The following is a 12408-nucleotide window of genomic DNA, read 5'->3' on the forward strand; positions in this document are numbered from 1 at the left end:
TTGAGCAGTGGAGATGGAGTGTGCTGTATAGGGTAGTGTTTGAGCAGAGGAGATGGAGTGTACTGTATAAGGTAGTGTTTGAGCAGTGGAGATGGAGGGTGCTATATAGGGTAGTGTTTCAGCTCCACTAGGCTCCTGTGAGGGAGATGGGGGTTGTTTGACAGCTCTGCGGGAGACACCTTCATGGAAGCAATGACACCCCATCAGCTCATTGTTATGACATGGATACATGTATCTCATACACGGCCTGCTGCACGCGGTGACAGTGTGCTGAGCAGCACTGCAGGCCCCAGCACAGGTGTGTGCATCACTCACTGCCTGCGTGCAGTCACTTACTGTGCACAGGGGAATATTAGAGCATTCCGCTGGGGGGTCAGTGAGCCTCCTCACAGAGCGCTGGCACAGCTAACACAAAAGGACACCTATTTAGATGTGTGCTTGTCTGTGATGCTAGTAGGGGCAAACTAATAAGGACACAAATCATCTGTTCTTGTTTTTTTTTTTAATTTGAGGCGTCCACTTCCTGTCATTCAGACACCTGTGCTCCTAAACTCACATTAGCATATCAATATAACGATTTTTGAATTTAATTTTCAGAAATGTTTTAAACTGTAATGTGTTCCTTCACTGCAGTAATCACCACAACAGCTCAGGAGAACTGAAGGTCAATTGTCTCTTTACACTCAGGAGCTGAGTTATTGGCTCCTGGAAGACAAAGGGAAGCCTTACAGGTGTCTGCTTTGAGCTCATCAGGTATCTGGCCAGTAGAGGATGCTGTAGCGCTGTGAGGTGACTTTTCTTGCCAACTCGCAAGGTGTCATAGTCAAGGCAACGCTCTCTGTGGAATCCCCAGTGAAGATAAACCTGCGCTTCCCTGACTGTATGACTCACCATTCACACAACACAGCCATGTCTGAGTTCAGCACACTGCTTGCATGAAGATCTTTGGGTTTGACTCTCTGAAGCTGAGTTCAGCACACTGCTTGTATGAAGATCTTTGGGTTTGACTCTCCGAAGCTGAGTTCAGCACCCTGCTTGTATGAAGATCTTTGGGTTTGACTCTCCGAAGCTGAGTTCAGCACCCTGCTTGTATGAAGATCTTTGAGTTTGACTCTCTGGAGCTGAGTTCAGCACACTGCTTGTATGATCTTTGGGTTTGACTCTCCAGAGTTGAGTTCAGCACCCTGCTTGTATGAAGATCTTTGAGTTTGACTCTCTGGAGCTGAGTTCAGCACATTGCTTGTATGTAGATCTTTGGGTTTGACTCTCCGGAGCTGAGTTCAGCACACTGCTTGTATGATCTTTGGGTTTGACTCTCCAGAGTTGAGTTCAGCACCCTGCTTGTATGAAGATCTTTGAGTTTGACTCTCTGGAGCTGAGTTCAGCACATTGCTTGTATGTAGATCTTTGGGTTTGACTCTCCGGAGTTGAGTTCAGCACCCTGCTTGTATGAAGATCTTTGAGTATGACTTCTTAGCCAAGAGCTGAGTATGAAGATGTTTTGGGAGTTGACAACTTTCAATATATCTAGGACTCCTTTGAAAATGTAGCTTTCACCGCAGGGGTTTAATCCTTGGCTAAATTAAGAAATTGATTAATAGGAAATGTCTTTTTTCCAGTATGCTATATAATCTCTATGTGAAATTCTGATACCATGCAATTGGCACATCCTGTTTTCAACAAGATTGCTACCCACAGTACTCTCCTTTGCAGCGACAAGCACCTTAACCTGGCATGAACTCCTGTTCTCCTCCTTCAAAAACTCTATGTTTCCATGTCCAGGGAGGCTGCGTGCATCTATCTTTTTTGATGGATTACATGTTGATGAAGAATTTCTCTGCTGTTTAGAAAAGTTCACTAAAACAATATACTGCATTCATAGCCTGCTGAATTCCAAACCCATGACACACTGTGCCTCTCACAATGGCGAATCTTTGTGTTAGGAGTCACAGTTACACTCGCTGCTCAGGCCTGCACACCCATCCTCCCGCGCCTCGTACCTTGGCTTGGTCACAGCTTACATGGCTGCCTGCAACCTCCAATTCATTATCAGGACAGACTACTGGACAATTGGACTGGAATTGTAGCTAACAAGATAATTCCATAAATCTTAGCCATTTTGCACTTCCATTAGCTGCATATGCCTCAGATGTGGAGTTTTAAAAGTGACATGTTCTAGCACACATGTATTTTCATTTTAAAAAATGATATCTGGTCCTACTTTAGGTTAAAGGAAGTTCTCACTTTCTACGAATTCTTCTATGGTTATCTGTTTGACCTTTACTCCCTGGATCATGTCACCTCAGCAGTGTCTTCTGGGTCAAAGCATGTTACTGGCTGAAAGCATGTCAGTCAATAGGGAGAAGCAATTGATTGGTTATTGACAGGAAACAAGCCAATGAAGGGGTGGAGGCAATTTCACTCACAGTATAAAAACATGACTTGTAAAGTGTCGTACCAGATGTCGTGTTTTGTAATTAAAATACATGTGTGCTATAACATGTGTTTATTTCAAAACTGCACATTTGAGACCTCTAAAATGAATAGATGTGCATATAATAGCAGAGAAATTTTATGGAACTATTTTGTTAGCTACAGTTACTTTGAGTCAGGGTTCAGGGTTCAGGGAGCAATCTGTATTTGTCAGACTCTCAAACTCTCTGGGGCTTCTGCTTTGAGATTACACTTCTGGTGTTTCACAATGAAGTTTCCTTGAAGGAAAACACTGCTCAAACACTACCCTATACAGCACACTCCATCTCCACTGCTCAAACACTACCCTATACAGCACACTCCATCTCCACTGCTCAAACACTACCCTATACAGCACACTCCATCTCCACTGCTCAAACACTACCCTATACAGCACACTCCATCTCCACTGCTCAAACACTACCCTATACAGCACACTCCATCTCCACTGCTCAAACACTACCCTATACAGCACACTCCATCTCCACTGCTCAAACACTACCCTATACAGCACACTCCATCTCCACTGCTCAAACACTACCCTATACAGCACACTCCATCTCCACTGCTCAAACACTACCCTATACAGCACACTCCATCTCCACTGCTCAAACACTACCCTATACAGCACACTCCATCTCCACTGCTGAAACACTACCCTATACAGCACACTCCATCTCCACTGCTCAAACACTACCCTATACAGTACACTCCATCTCCACTGCTCAAACACTACCCTATACAGCACACTCCATCTCCACTGCTCAAACACTACCCTATACAGCACACTCCATCTCCACTGCTCAAACACTACCCTATACAGCACACTCCATCTCCACTGCTCAAACACTACCCTATACAGCACACTCCATCTCCACTGCTCAAACACTACCCTATACAGCACACTCCATCTCCACTGCTCAAACACTACCCTATACAGCACATGTTGGAGCAAAGGGCCCATCACAGGTATGTGGAAAACAGTGACCCCTATTCTCTCCTGCAGCTGGCTGCGAGGTGTGTGATTTATAGCGCCTCACAATATTTCATCTGACATGTCTGGTTTGTGCAATTTGTTTTCTTTTAATATGAGAAGTATGCTCCTAGAGATCTGTGATCTGAAACAGCAGCAGATTGCAGTGCACTGAGAAGGGCATCTTCACATTCCAGGGAGGAGCGTTTAACCCTAACAGGAAGCTGACAGCTTCACAATCTGGCAGCTTTGCATGTTTTCAAGCCGGCTGTTAGATCCGTTGCTGTGTCTATGATCTCCTGCTTGCTGTTTTCTGTGCTTCACGATTACTCACAAGCCAGACGTGGCGTTTCATTGAAATATGTCCAGGTATGAAACACAGATTCTTACTAGAAACCGCATCGCACCCCGGACCCCTACACAATGAGTTTCATTCTTCTGCGTTTCCCCCTTTCCTTTTCTCTAAACTTAAAAGCAATACATCTCTTTCTTCAGCCCTGATGTTAACCACTAAACCCTTGTAAAGTAGCTGCTTAGTTCCTCATCTTATATTTCTAATGGACATATTAAAAACACTGTGTCCAGGGAATCAGGGTCTGGTCTGTGTTTCATATAGATCCATGCTCTTGTATAGATTGATCCGTGCTCTTGTATAGATTGATCCGTGCTCTTGTATAGATTGATACATGCTCTTGTATATATTGATCCATGCTCTTGTATAGATTGATCCATGCTCTTGTATAGATTGATCCGTGCTCTTGTATAGATTGATCCTTGCTCTTGTATAGATTGATCCATGCTCTTGTATATATTGATCCATGCTCTTGTATAGATTGATCCATGCTCTTGTATAGATTGATCCGTGCTCTTGTATAGATTTATCCATGCTCTTGTATAGATTGATCCATGCTCTTGTATAGATTGATCCATGCTCTTGTATAGATTGATCCATGCTCTTGTATAGATTGATCCATGCTCTTGTATAGATTGATCCATGCTCTTGTATAGATTGATCCATGCTCTTGTATATATTGATCCATGCTCTTGTATAGATTGATCCATGCTCTTGTATAGATTGATCCATGCTCTTGTATAGATTGATCCATGCTCTTGTATAGATTGATCCATGCTCTTGTATATATTGATCCGTGCTCTTGTATAGATTGATCCATGCTCTTGTATAGATTGATCCGTGCTCTTGTATAGATTGATCCGTGCTCTTGTATAGTTTTGATCCATGCTCTTGTATAGTAGCCTATCATGGAATAACCTCTGTCATGCGTTTTCATCAAGACAGTAAGTTTAATAAATTCATTTTCATTCTTAACATAAAATATTCTAAATATGATTGATGTGTATTAAGAAGATAAAGCACTGTCAAATCAATATCAAAATCAATGGTCACTTGTCACTATTTTCTATTCAGTGCGTATTAGAATGTAAAATGGATAAGGATACTCAGGGCAACTAATGTGATTGGCAGGTTTATGGTTTTGTCAAGTGGCACAGTTTCAACATTGATTATCAGACCTTCCTGATTGATAAAACTGTTCATATATTTTTGCAGTGCAAATGTTACAGATTAAAAATGTTCTGTATTTCCCCTTAACATACCAGTCAACCAGCATGCATGCAAAAAAATACATTTGAAGTTGAAGCTAGATCAATCATCTGCTGCATGTGCAGAATGTAGTCTTGTTAGCATTTTGTGGTGGTTTATTTCAGCTTATATGTAAATATTGCTATTGGAAGCAGTCTTGTTTATCTTCATCTGCTTTAGCCTTCGTTTGTTGAACCAGAAACGGCTGATTGAGAATTCCAATCATCGGAGCTACACATTTGAATGAGTATTGTGCTGTATCCAGCTATGTGATACATATAGGATATCGTTTGAGTGAGTATTGTGCTGTATCCAGCTATGCGATACATATAGGATATCGTTTGAGTGAGTATTGTGCTGTATCCAGCCATGCAATACCTATAGGATATTGTTTGAGTGAGTATTGTGCTGTATCCAGCTATGCGATACATATAGGATATCGTTTGAGTGAGTATTGTGCTGTATCCAGCTATGCGATACATATAGGATATCGTTTGAGTGAGTATTGTGCTGTATCCAGCCATGCGATACATATAGGATATCGTTTGAGTGAGTATTGTGCTGTATCCAGCTATGCGATACATATAGGATATCGTTTGAGTGAGTATTGTGCTGTATCCAGCTATGCGATACATATAGGATATCGTTTGAGTGAGTATTGTGCTGTATCCAGCTATGCGATACATATAGGATATCGTTTGAGTGAGTATTGTGCTGTATCCAGCCATGCAATACCTATAGGATATTGTTTGAGTGAGTATTGTGCTGTATCCAGCTATGCGATACATATAGGATATCGTTTGAGTGAGTATTGTGCTGTATCCAGCTATGCGATACATATAGGATATCGTTTGAGTGAGTATTGTGCTGTATCCAGCTATGCGATACATATAGGATATCGTTAGAATGAGTATTGTGCTGTATCCAGCCATGCCATACATATAGGATATCGTTTGAATGAGTATTGTGCTGTATCCTGCCATGCGATACATATAGGATATCGTTTGAGTGAGTATTGTGCTGTATCCTGCCATGCGATACATATAGGATATCGTTTGAGTGAGTATTGTGCTGTATCCAGCCATGCCATACATATAGGATATCGTTAGAATGAGTATTGTGCTGTATCCTGCCATGCGATACATATAGGATATCGTTTGAGTGAGTATTGTGCTGTATCCTGCCATGCGATACATATAGGATATCGTTTGAATGAGTATTGTGCTGTATCCAGCCATGCCATACATATAGGATATCGTTTGAATGAGTATTGTGCTGTATCCTACCATGCGATACATATAGGATATCGTTTGAGTGAGTATTGTGCTGTATCCTGCCATGCGATACATATAGGATATCGTTTGAGTGAGTATTGTGCTGTATCCAGCCATGCGATACCTATAGGATATCGTTTGAGTGAGTATTGTGCTGTATCCAGCCATGCGATACCTATAGGATATCGTTTGAGTGAGTATTGTGCTGTATCCTGCCATGCGATACATATAGGATATCGTTAGAATGAGTATTGTGCTGTATCTTGCCATGCCATACATATAGGATATTGTTTGAATGAGTATTGTGCTGTATCCTACCATGCGATACATATAGGATATCGTTTGAGTGAGTATTGTGCTGTATCCTGCCATGCGATACATATAGGATATCGTTTGAGTGAGTATTGTGCTGTATCCAGCCATGCGATACCTATAGGATATCGTTTGAGTGAGTATTGTGCTGTATCCAGCCATGCGATACCTATAGGATATCGTTTGAGTGAGTATTGTGCTGTATCCAGCTATGCGATACATATAGGATATCGTTTGAGTGAGTATTGTGCTGTTTCCAGCTATGCGATACATATAGGATATCGTTTGAGTGAGTATTGTGCTGTATCCAGCCATGCGATACCTATAGGATATCGTTTGAGTGAGTATTGTGCTGTATCCTGCCATGCGATACATATAGGATATCGTTAGAATGAGTATTGTGCTGTATCTTGCCATGCCATACATATAGGATATTGTTTGAGTGAGTATTGTGCTGTATCCTGCCATGCGATACATATAGGATATCGTTTGAGTGAGTATTGTGCTGTATCCAGCCATGCGATACCTATAGGATATCGTTTGAGTGAGTATTGTGCTGTATCCAGCCATGCGATACCTATAGGATATCGTTTGAGTGAGTATTGTGCTGTATCCAGCTATGCGATACATATGGGATATCGTTTGAGTGAGTATTGTGCTGTATCCTGCCATGCGATACATATAGGATATCGTTATTGTGCTGTTTCCAGCTATGTGAAATATATAGGATATCATATAGATTGCTGTACGATACAAGCAGACCCTTATAGAAGTTTCCCACAGTAAAAGCACAGCAAAGTGCAATAAAACACAGTGAAAGCATGATAAAGCATAGGAAATGCATGCTATAAGCATAGGAAAAGCATGGTAAAACAGCAAAAATACTGAGAAAAAATACTGTGGTAAACTTTAATCAGGGGATAGCCACTCCACACAAGGCTTGAGTGGGGTGGAATGCAGTTTGTATTTCACAGTATATTGCACTTGATATCAGTGACCACAACACATTATGTAGTATGTATTTATTACATGGATGTTAAACAGCAACCTCACAGATTCAGATGTTAATTATCCTTGAATGAAATGGTAGTTTCACAGACCCTGGTGAGCACCAAAGAAAGCTAGTCCAAGAATAGTGTGAATCAGTGTCTGCAAAACCACTCCTTTGTTTGAATCTTTAATTCTGGCATCAGATTGCTTGACTTCCTTTTTTGTGTTTAAACCGTGGCACACAGTGTTTTGGATTATTCTGCGCTTTCCTTTGACTGTCAGCATTTTTCATTACAGCATTTCATTTGGGATGGACTGAACAAAAGCCAGGAATTTGTAATTAAGAAATGGAGGAATGGGTTTGCCTATCTCTGCTCTGAACACTCTGCATTAGTAAGGACAGAAGAATGGGTTTGCCTATCTCTGCTCTGAACACCCTGCATTAGAAGACAAAGCATGAGCAAACACACAGACGCACTGCAGGCAATGCATTGGAATGAATAGCCAGCAGAGGGCGCTGATAGGAATCATAATAGGAAGCAAATACAGCAAAGACTAGATTGATTGTTTCAGTGACCCTAAAACACCAATATATTGAACGTTAGCCTTCTCTTACAATGGGGACTCACTGTGTCTGATGGTTTTCATTCCAAATGAGCTCTCAATTACTTAACTAGACCCTTAATTGAACTGATAATTTGCTCAATTAATTAATTTTCAGTTCTTAAACAGTCTGCCTATATATCACCTGGCTATGTATGCTGTGTTTAACTTTCATTTAGCTGAGATAAAGAGGATATATAGGGAGAGCCAGGACTAGAGAGGCTGCACAGCATGATTTAAAGTGAGCCACGGGACCTTGTTGTAATGAATGGGCACCTCAGCCCTTTGAATTGAATGGAAAGACAAGGACTGGATGTGAACCACTAACCTCACTGTTCAAAGACGAACGCGTTACCATTCAACTAAACAGCAGGCTCTGTAGTGGAGAGGGAAGTTTGATGCTGATGTCAGTGTTATGAACTCATCAGCCGCTCGGAGGAGATTCATTGCACTGTCTAACACAGATCTGAAAAGGGAGGTGTTCAGTGGAAGAAGAAGTTCAGTGGAAATGGATTTCTTTTAAATGAATATATCTTTAATTAGATAGATGTTTATAAAGGGCCTGGATACGTTGACTCTTTAATACTCTTTAATACTTGAACACATTCCCCAGAATGACTTTTGCACCTAGTTCTGGTTTTTGGCTGATGTGAAAAATAATAATCAATTTTAGGGAAAAAATAACACAGATTGCCAGAATGTTAGAAAAAATCTAAACACTCGAGCTAAAACAATTTCCTGAAAACAACAGTTCAGAGACACTAATATTACTCGCCTTCGGACTGCTTTCTTATGTACATAATAATCAGTATTTTGGAAAAAGAAATCTTGGGATTCAGTTCTCTTTAGCAATTTTATACACTTCTGTTAACAATATAAATATATATTCACAACACTGTTGCAATGCATTCCATTAGTCTCCCAAACGTGCATAATTCATCCCACTCCTTGGGCTTATGTATTTGGCCTTTTATGAAAACAAAAAAAATGATTTATTACAACAGCAAGTTCCATCCTGCAGCTTCTCATTTTAGTATTTGTGGCCTAATTACCCCCATTCAACCACTTGCCTCAAACATTGTGCTTAAAACAGCTCCTGTATCCAGGATAATGTTGTACAATTTTAAAACATGATAATGTTGTTTTTTGTTTTTTTCATTTTGTCATGAAGTTTCATACTTGAATGATGAATTTGACAGTTACATGGACCTCTGCTTCTTTATTGTAAAATAGTTTTAAGACAGTGGCATGTACTGTTTGTAAATGTCCCAGACTGGTCCTCATTGATATAGAACAGCAGAAAAACCCTCCCAGTTCTGTTGGCTTTGTCCATTCCTTACCAGCATGGTGTTAGCGATCTGTTCCAACAAGCTGTGGGTGGTATTTATTAAAGGGTGTGTGTTTTGGCTCGTGCCTTTATCATTACACTAACCAAGGCACTAGCCAACACCACTGTCTATTTCACTTAATTTTTTATAATTTTGTATGCGTTTGAAGTTAGGGATAATATCATCTATCTGTCTGTCTGTCTGTCTGTCTGTCTGTCTGTCTGATATGGCTGGAGTGAATAATTGGAAAATTGATGATTAATTAAGCTCCACCCACAGCTGTATATAATGAGCCAGAAAGCCTTTGTTTGTGAGTGTGAGTGTGCTGGTGCTGGTGCTGGTGCTGGTGCTGGTGCTGGTGCTGGTGCTGGTGCTGGTGCTGTGTGAGTGTGAGTGTGAGTGTGCTGTGTGAGTAGTGAAGGCGAATTCCCAGCCTACAAGTGCGGTTTTGTTTTGTTTAAACCTTTTGTTTTGGCCCTTGTGCTTGTTAAATAAAAGTGTGCAACAGCACCGAAACTGCTGCTTCTGTCTGCTTCCGGACGTTTCACCAGCCTTGGCTGGGCTGCTGTCCTTTCACAGTTAGCAAAGCATGTTTAAAAAAACAGCAAGTTACTAAAATCATTTTAGGAATCCTCAGCATTTTCTGAAACTCGTGAAAGTTTCTAAACAAACACTAACATTTATGAATACAGCCCCCAGTGCTGGGTTTAGTTGCTTAACTGGACAACATAAAAAGAGTCCATTGTGTTTGAGTGCTGGTGTAGTGCACATGTAGCTGCAGTTCAAAGGGCTGCTACATGGTTTAAGGCGTTCTTGTTGCTAATCTGTTTGACACGCTTCACAGCAAGTTATGGGTTCTGTATAAATATTATTGTATTCTCTGCTGTGATCATTCTCTTTTGCTTTGGGTAGCAGTAAGGAATGGAATCTCAAGTGCTACCTCTTCATTCTCAGAACGTGTTCAGAATGTCCAGCAGCAATGGAATGGACTGGCCTTGCATTCCTCTAGTTCCTGTCATCTGGTGAGGACCTCAAAGAGCTTTACAAGTCCCACACCACACAGCAGCTGCTCTTGTTGTCAATAAAGGGGAAGAGCTGGTCGTTCATCCACCAGGAGGTAAGCAGGGACCACCTGTTCTCCAGCAATGGAACCTACACTATGTTCTAGTAAGCATCTCATATCCAAAACATATCATACGGACATTATTCAACACAAAGAACAAAACCCACTCCCACACTAACAATGACATGTAAACTAAATCATTAACAATAAATAAGATGGCTTTTGCAGCAGTGTTAACCTTCTTAAACCAGTGTATAATGTACTGATCACTCTCAAGAGATTATTTGCTGGTTCTACAGAATTGCAGTGAATACACTGGCATCCTTTTATCAACTGCTCTGTACAGTCGGTCAAATTGTTTGCCCTTTTGCAAAAGGTAAGTAGAGAAGGTAACGTTTATTTGGGAGTGGTATTCTATAATTGTTAATCACAGGCTGAATTCATTTAACGTTGTGAGGTGCACCTTGTTCTTTAACGTCAGTGATACAGAATGGAATGGAAAAAGCCACGCTTGTTAACGGGGACACTGGTGAGACCCCCTCCCCCCCCAATCAGTTTGTTATTCTCCCTGATCCGAGTGTTCTAATCACTGACTACATCACCCACTACCTACCGACCTGAACCACCGATTTCAGCAGCACACCAAGGGAGCAGCACACCAAGGAGAGAGGGACACAAGCAGAGCAGCACACCAAGGAGAGTGGGACACAAGGAAAGAGGGACACAAGGTGTCCAGCAGTGTGCTGTATACCAGTAGCCCTTTAAGTTTTTTTTCCTTGAAGGTCAACCCTACAGATGACCCAAAGCAACTTACCTGGTGCATTCTCATTGAGAGTTTATAGCAGTTTGCAAAACATTTTTTATCTGTGGTACATTTCCTATTCCTTGAATCCCCCAAATGTGCTTTGAGTATTAAATGTCATCAGGCAAAAAAAAGCATTTCTTCAGCGTAACGCTTCCTCAAGGCCGGTGATAACAAAAAGGGCTGCAAACAAAACAGCTTCAAGTTATTTTATTCAATAACTTTTTTTTTTTTTTTTTTTTAATTTAGTCGTTGCCAATTAGTTTTTATTATTTTCTCCCCAATTTGAAATGCCCAATTATTTTTTAGGCTCTGCTCACCGCTACCACCCCTGCGCTGACTCGGGAGGGGCGAAGATGAACACACGCTGTCCTCCAAGCGTGTGCCGTCAGCCGCCCGCTTCTTTACACTCTGCAGACTCACCGTGCAGCCACCTCAGAGCTACAGCGTCGGAGGACAACGCAGCTCTGGGCAGCTTACAGGCAAGCCCGCAGGCGCCCGGCCAGACTACAGGGGTCGCTGGTGCGCGGTGAGCCGAGGACACCCTGACCGACCTAACCCTCCCTCTCCCCGGGCGACGCTCGGCCAATTGAGCGCAGCCCCCTGGGAGCTCCCTTCCACGGTCGGCTGTGGAATAGCCTGGACTCGAACTTGTGACGTCCCGGCTATAGAGCGCATCCTGCACCCTAGCGAGTGCTTTTACTGGATGTGCCACTCGGTAGTCAATAACTTAAATGAATAATTTCTCATGGTGATTTCCATTTCCCACGTGGATACCTAGCTTACAGACCAATTTAACTGTTTTAAAAAAAAAAAAAAATTACCATAAAATGTTTCGCAGCTACAGCACTCCCCCGGAAACATCACAATTCTGTTTTTTTCCCATTCTAGGCAAACTCTTAGAGAGAATGAAGGTTAACAATATTCTTTCAAACTTACAATCCTCCCACATTACACTACAACCCTGTAGGTGTCCCGTTAGGACCAGAAG

This window comes from Acipenser ruthenus, chromosome 20 (assembly GCF_902713425.1).
Source record: "Acipenser ruthenus chromosome 20, fAciRut3.2 maternal haplotype, whole genome shotgun sequence".
Lineage (NCBI taxonomy): Eukaryota > Metazoa > Chordata > Actinopteri > Acipenseriformes > Acipenseridae > Acipenser > Acipenser ruthenus.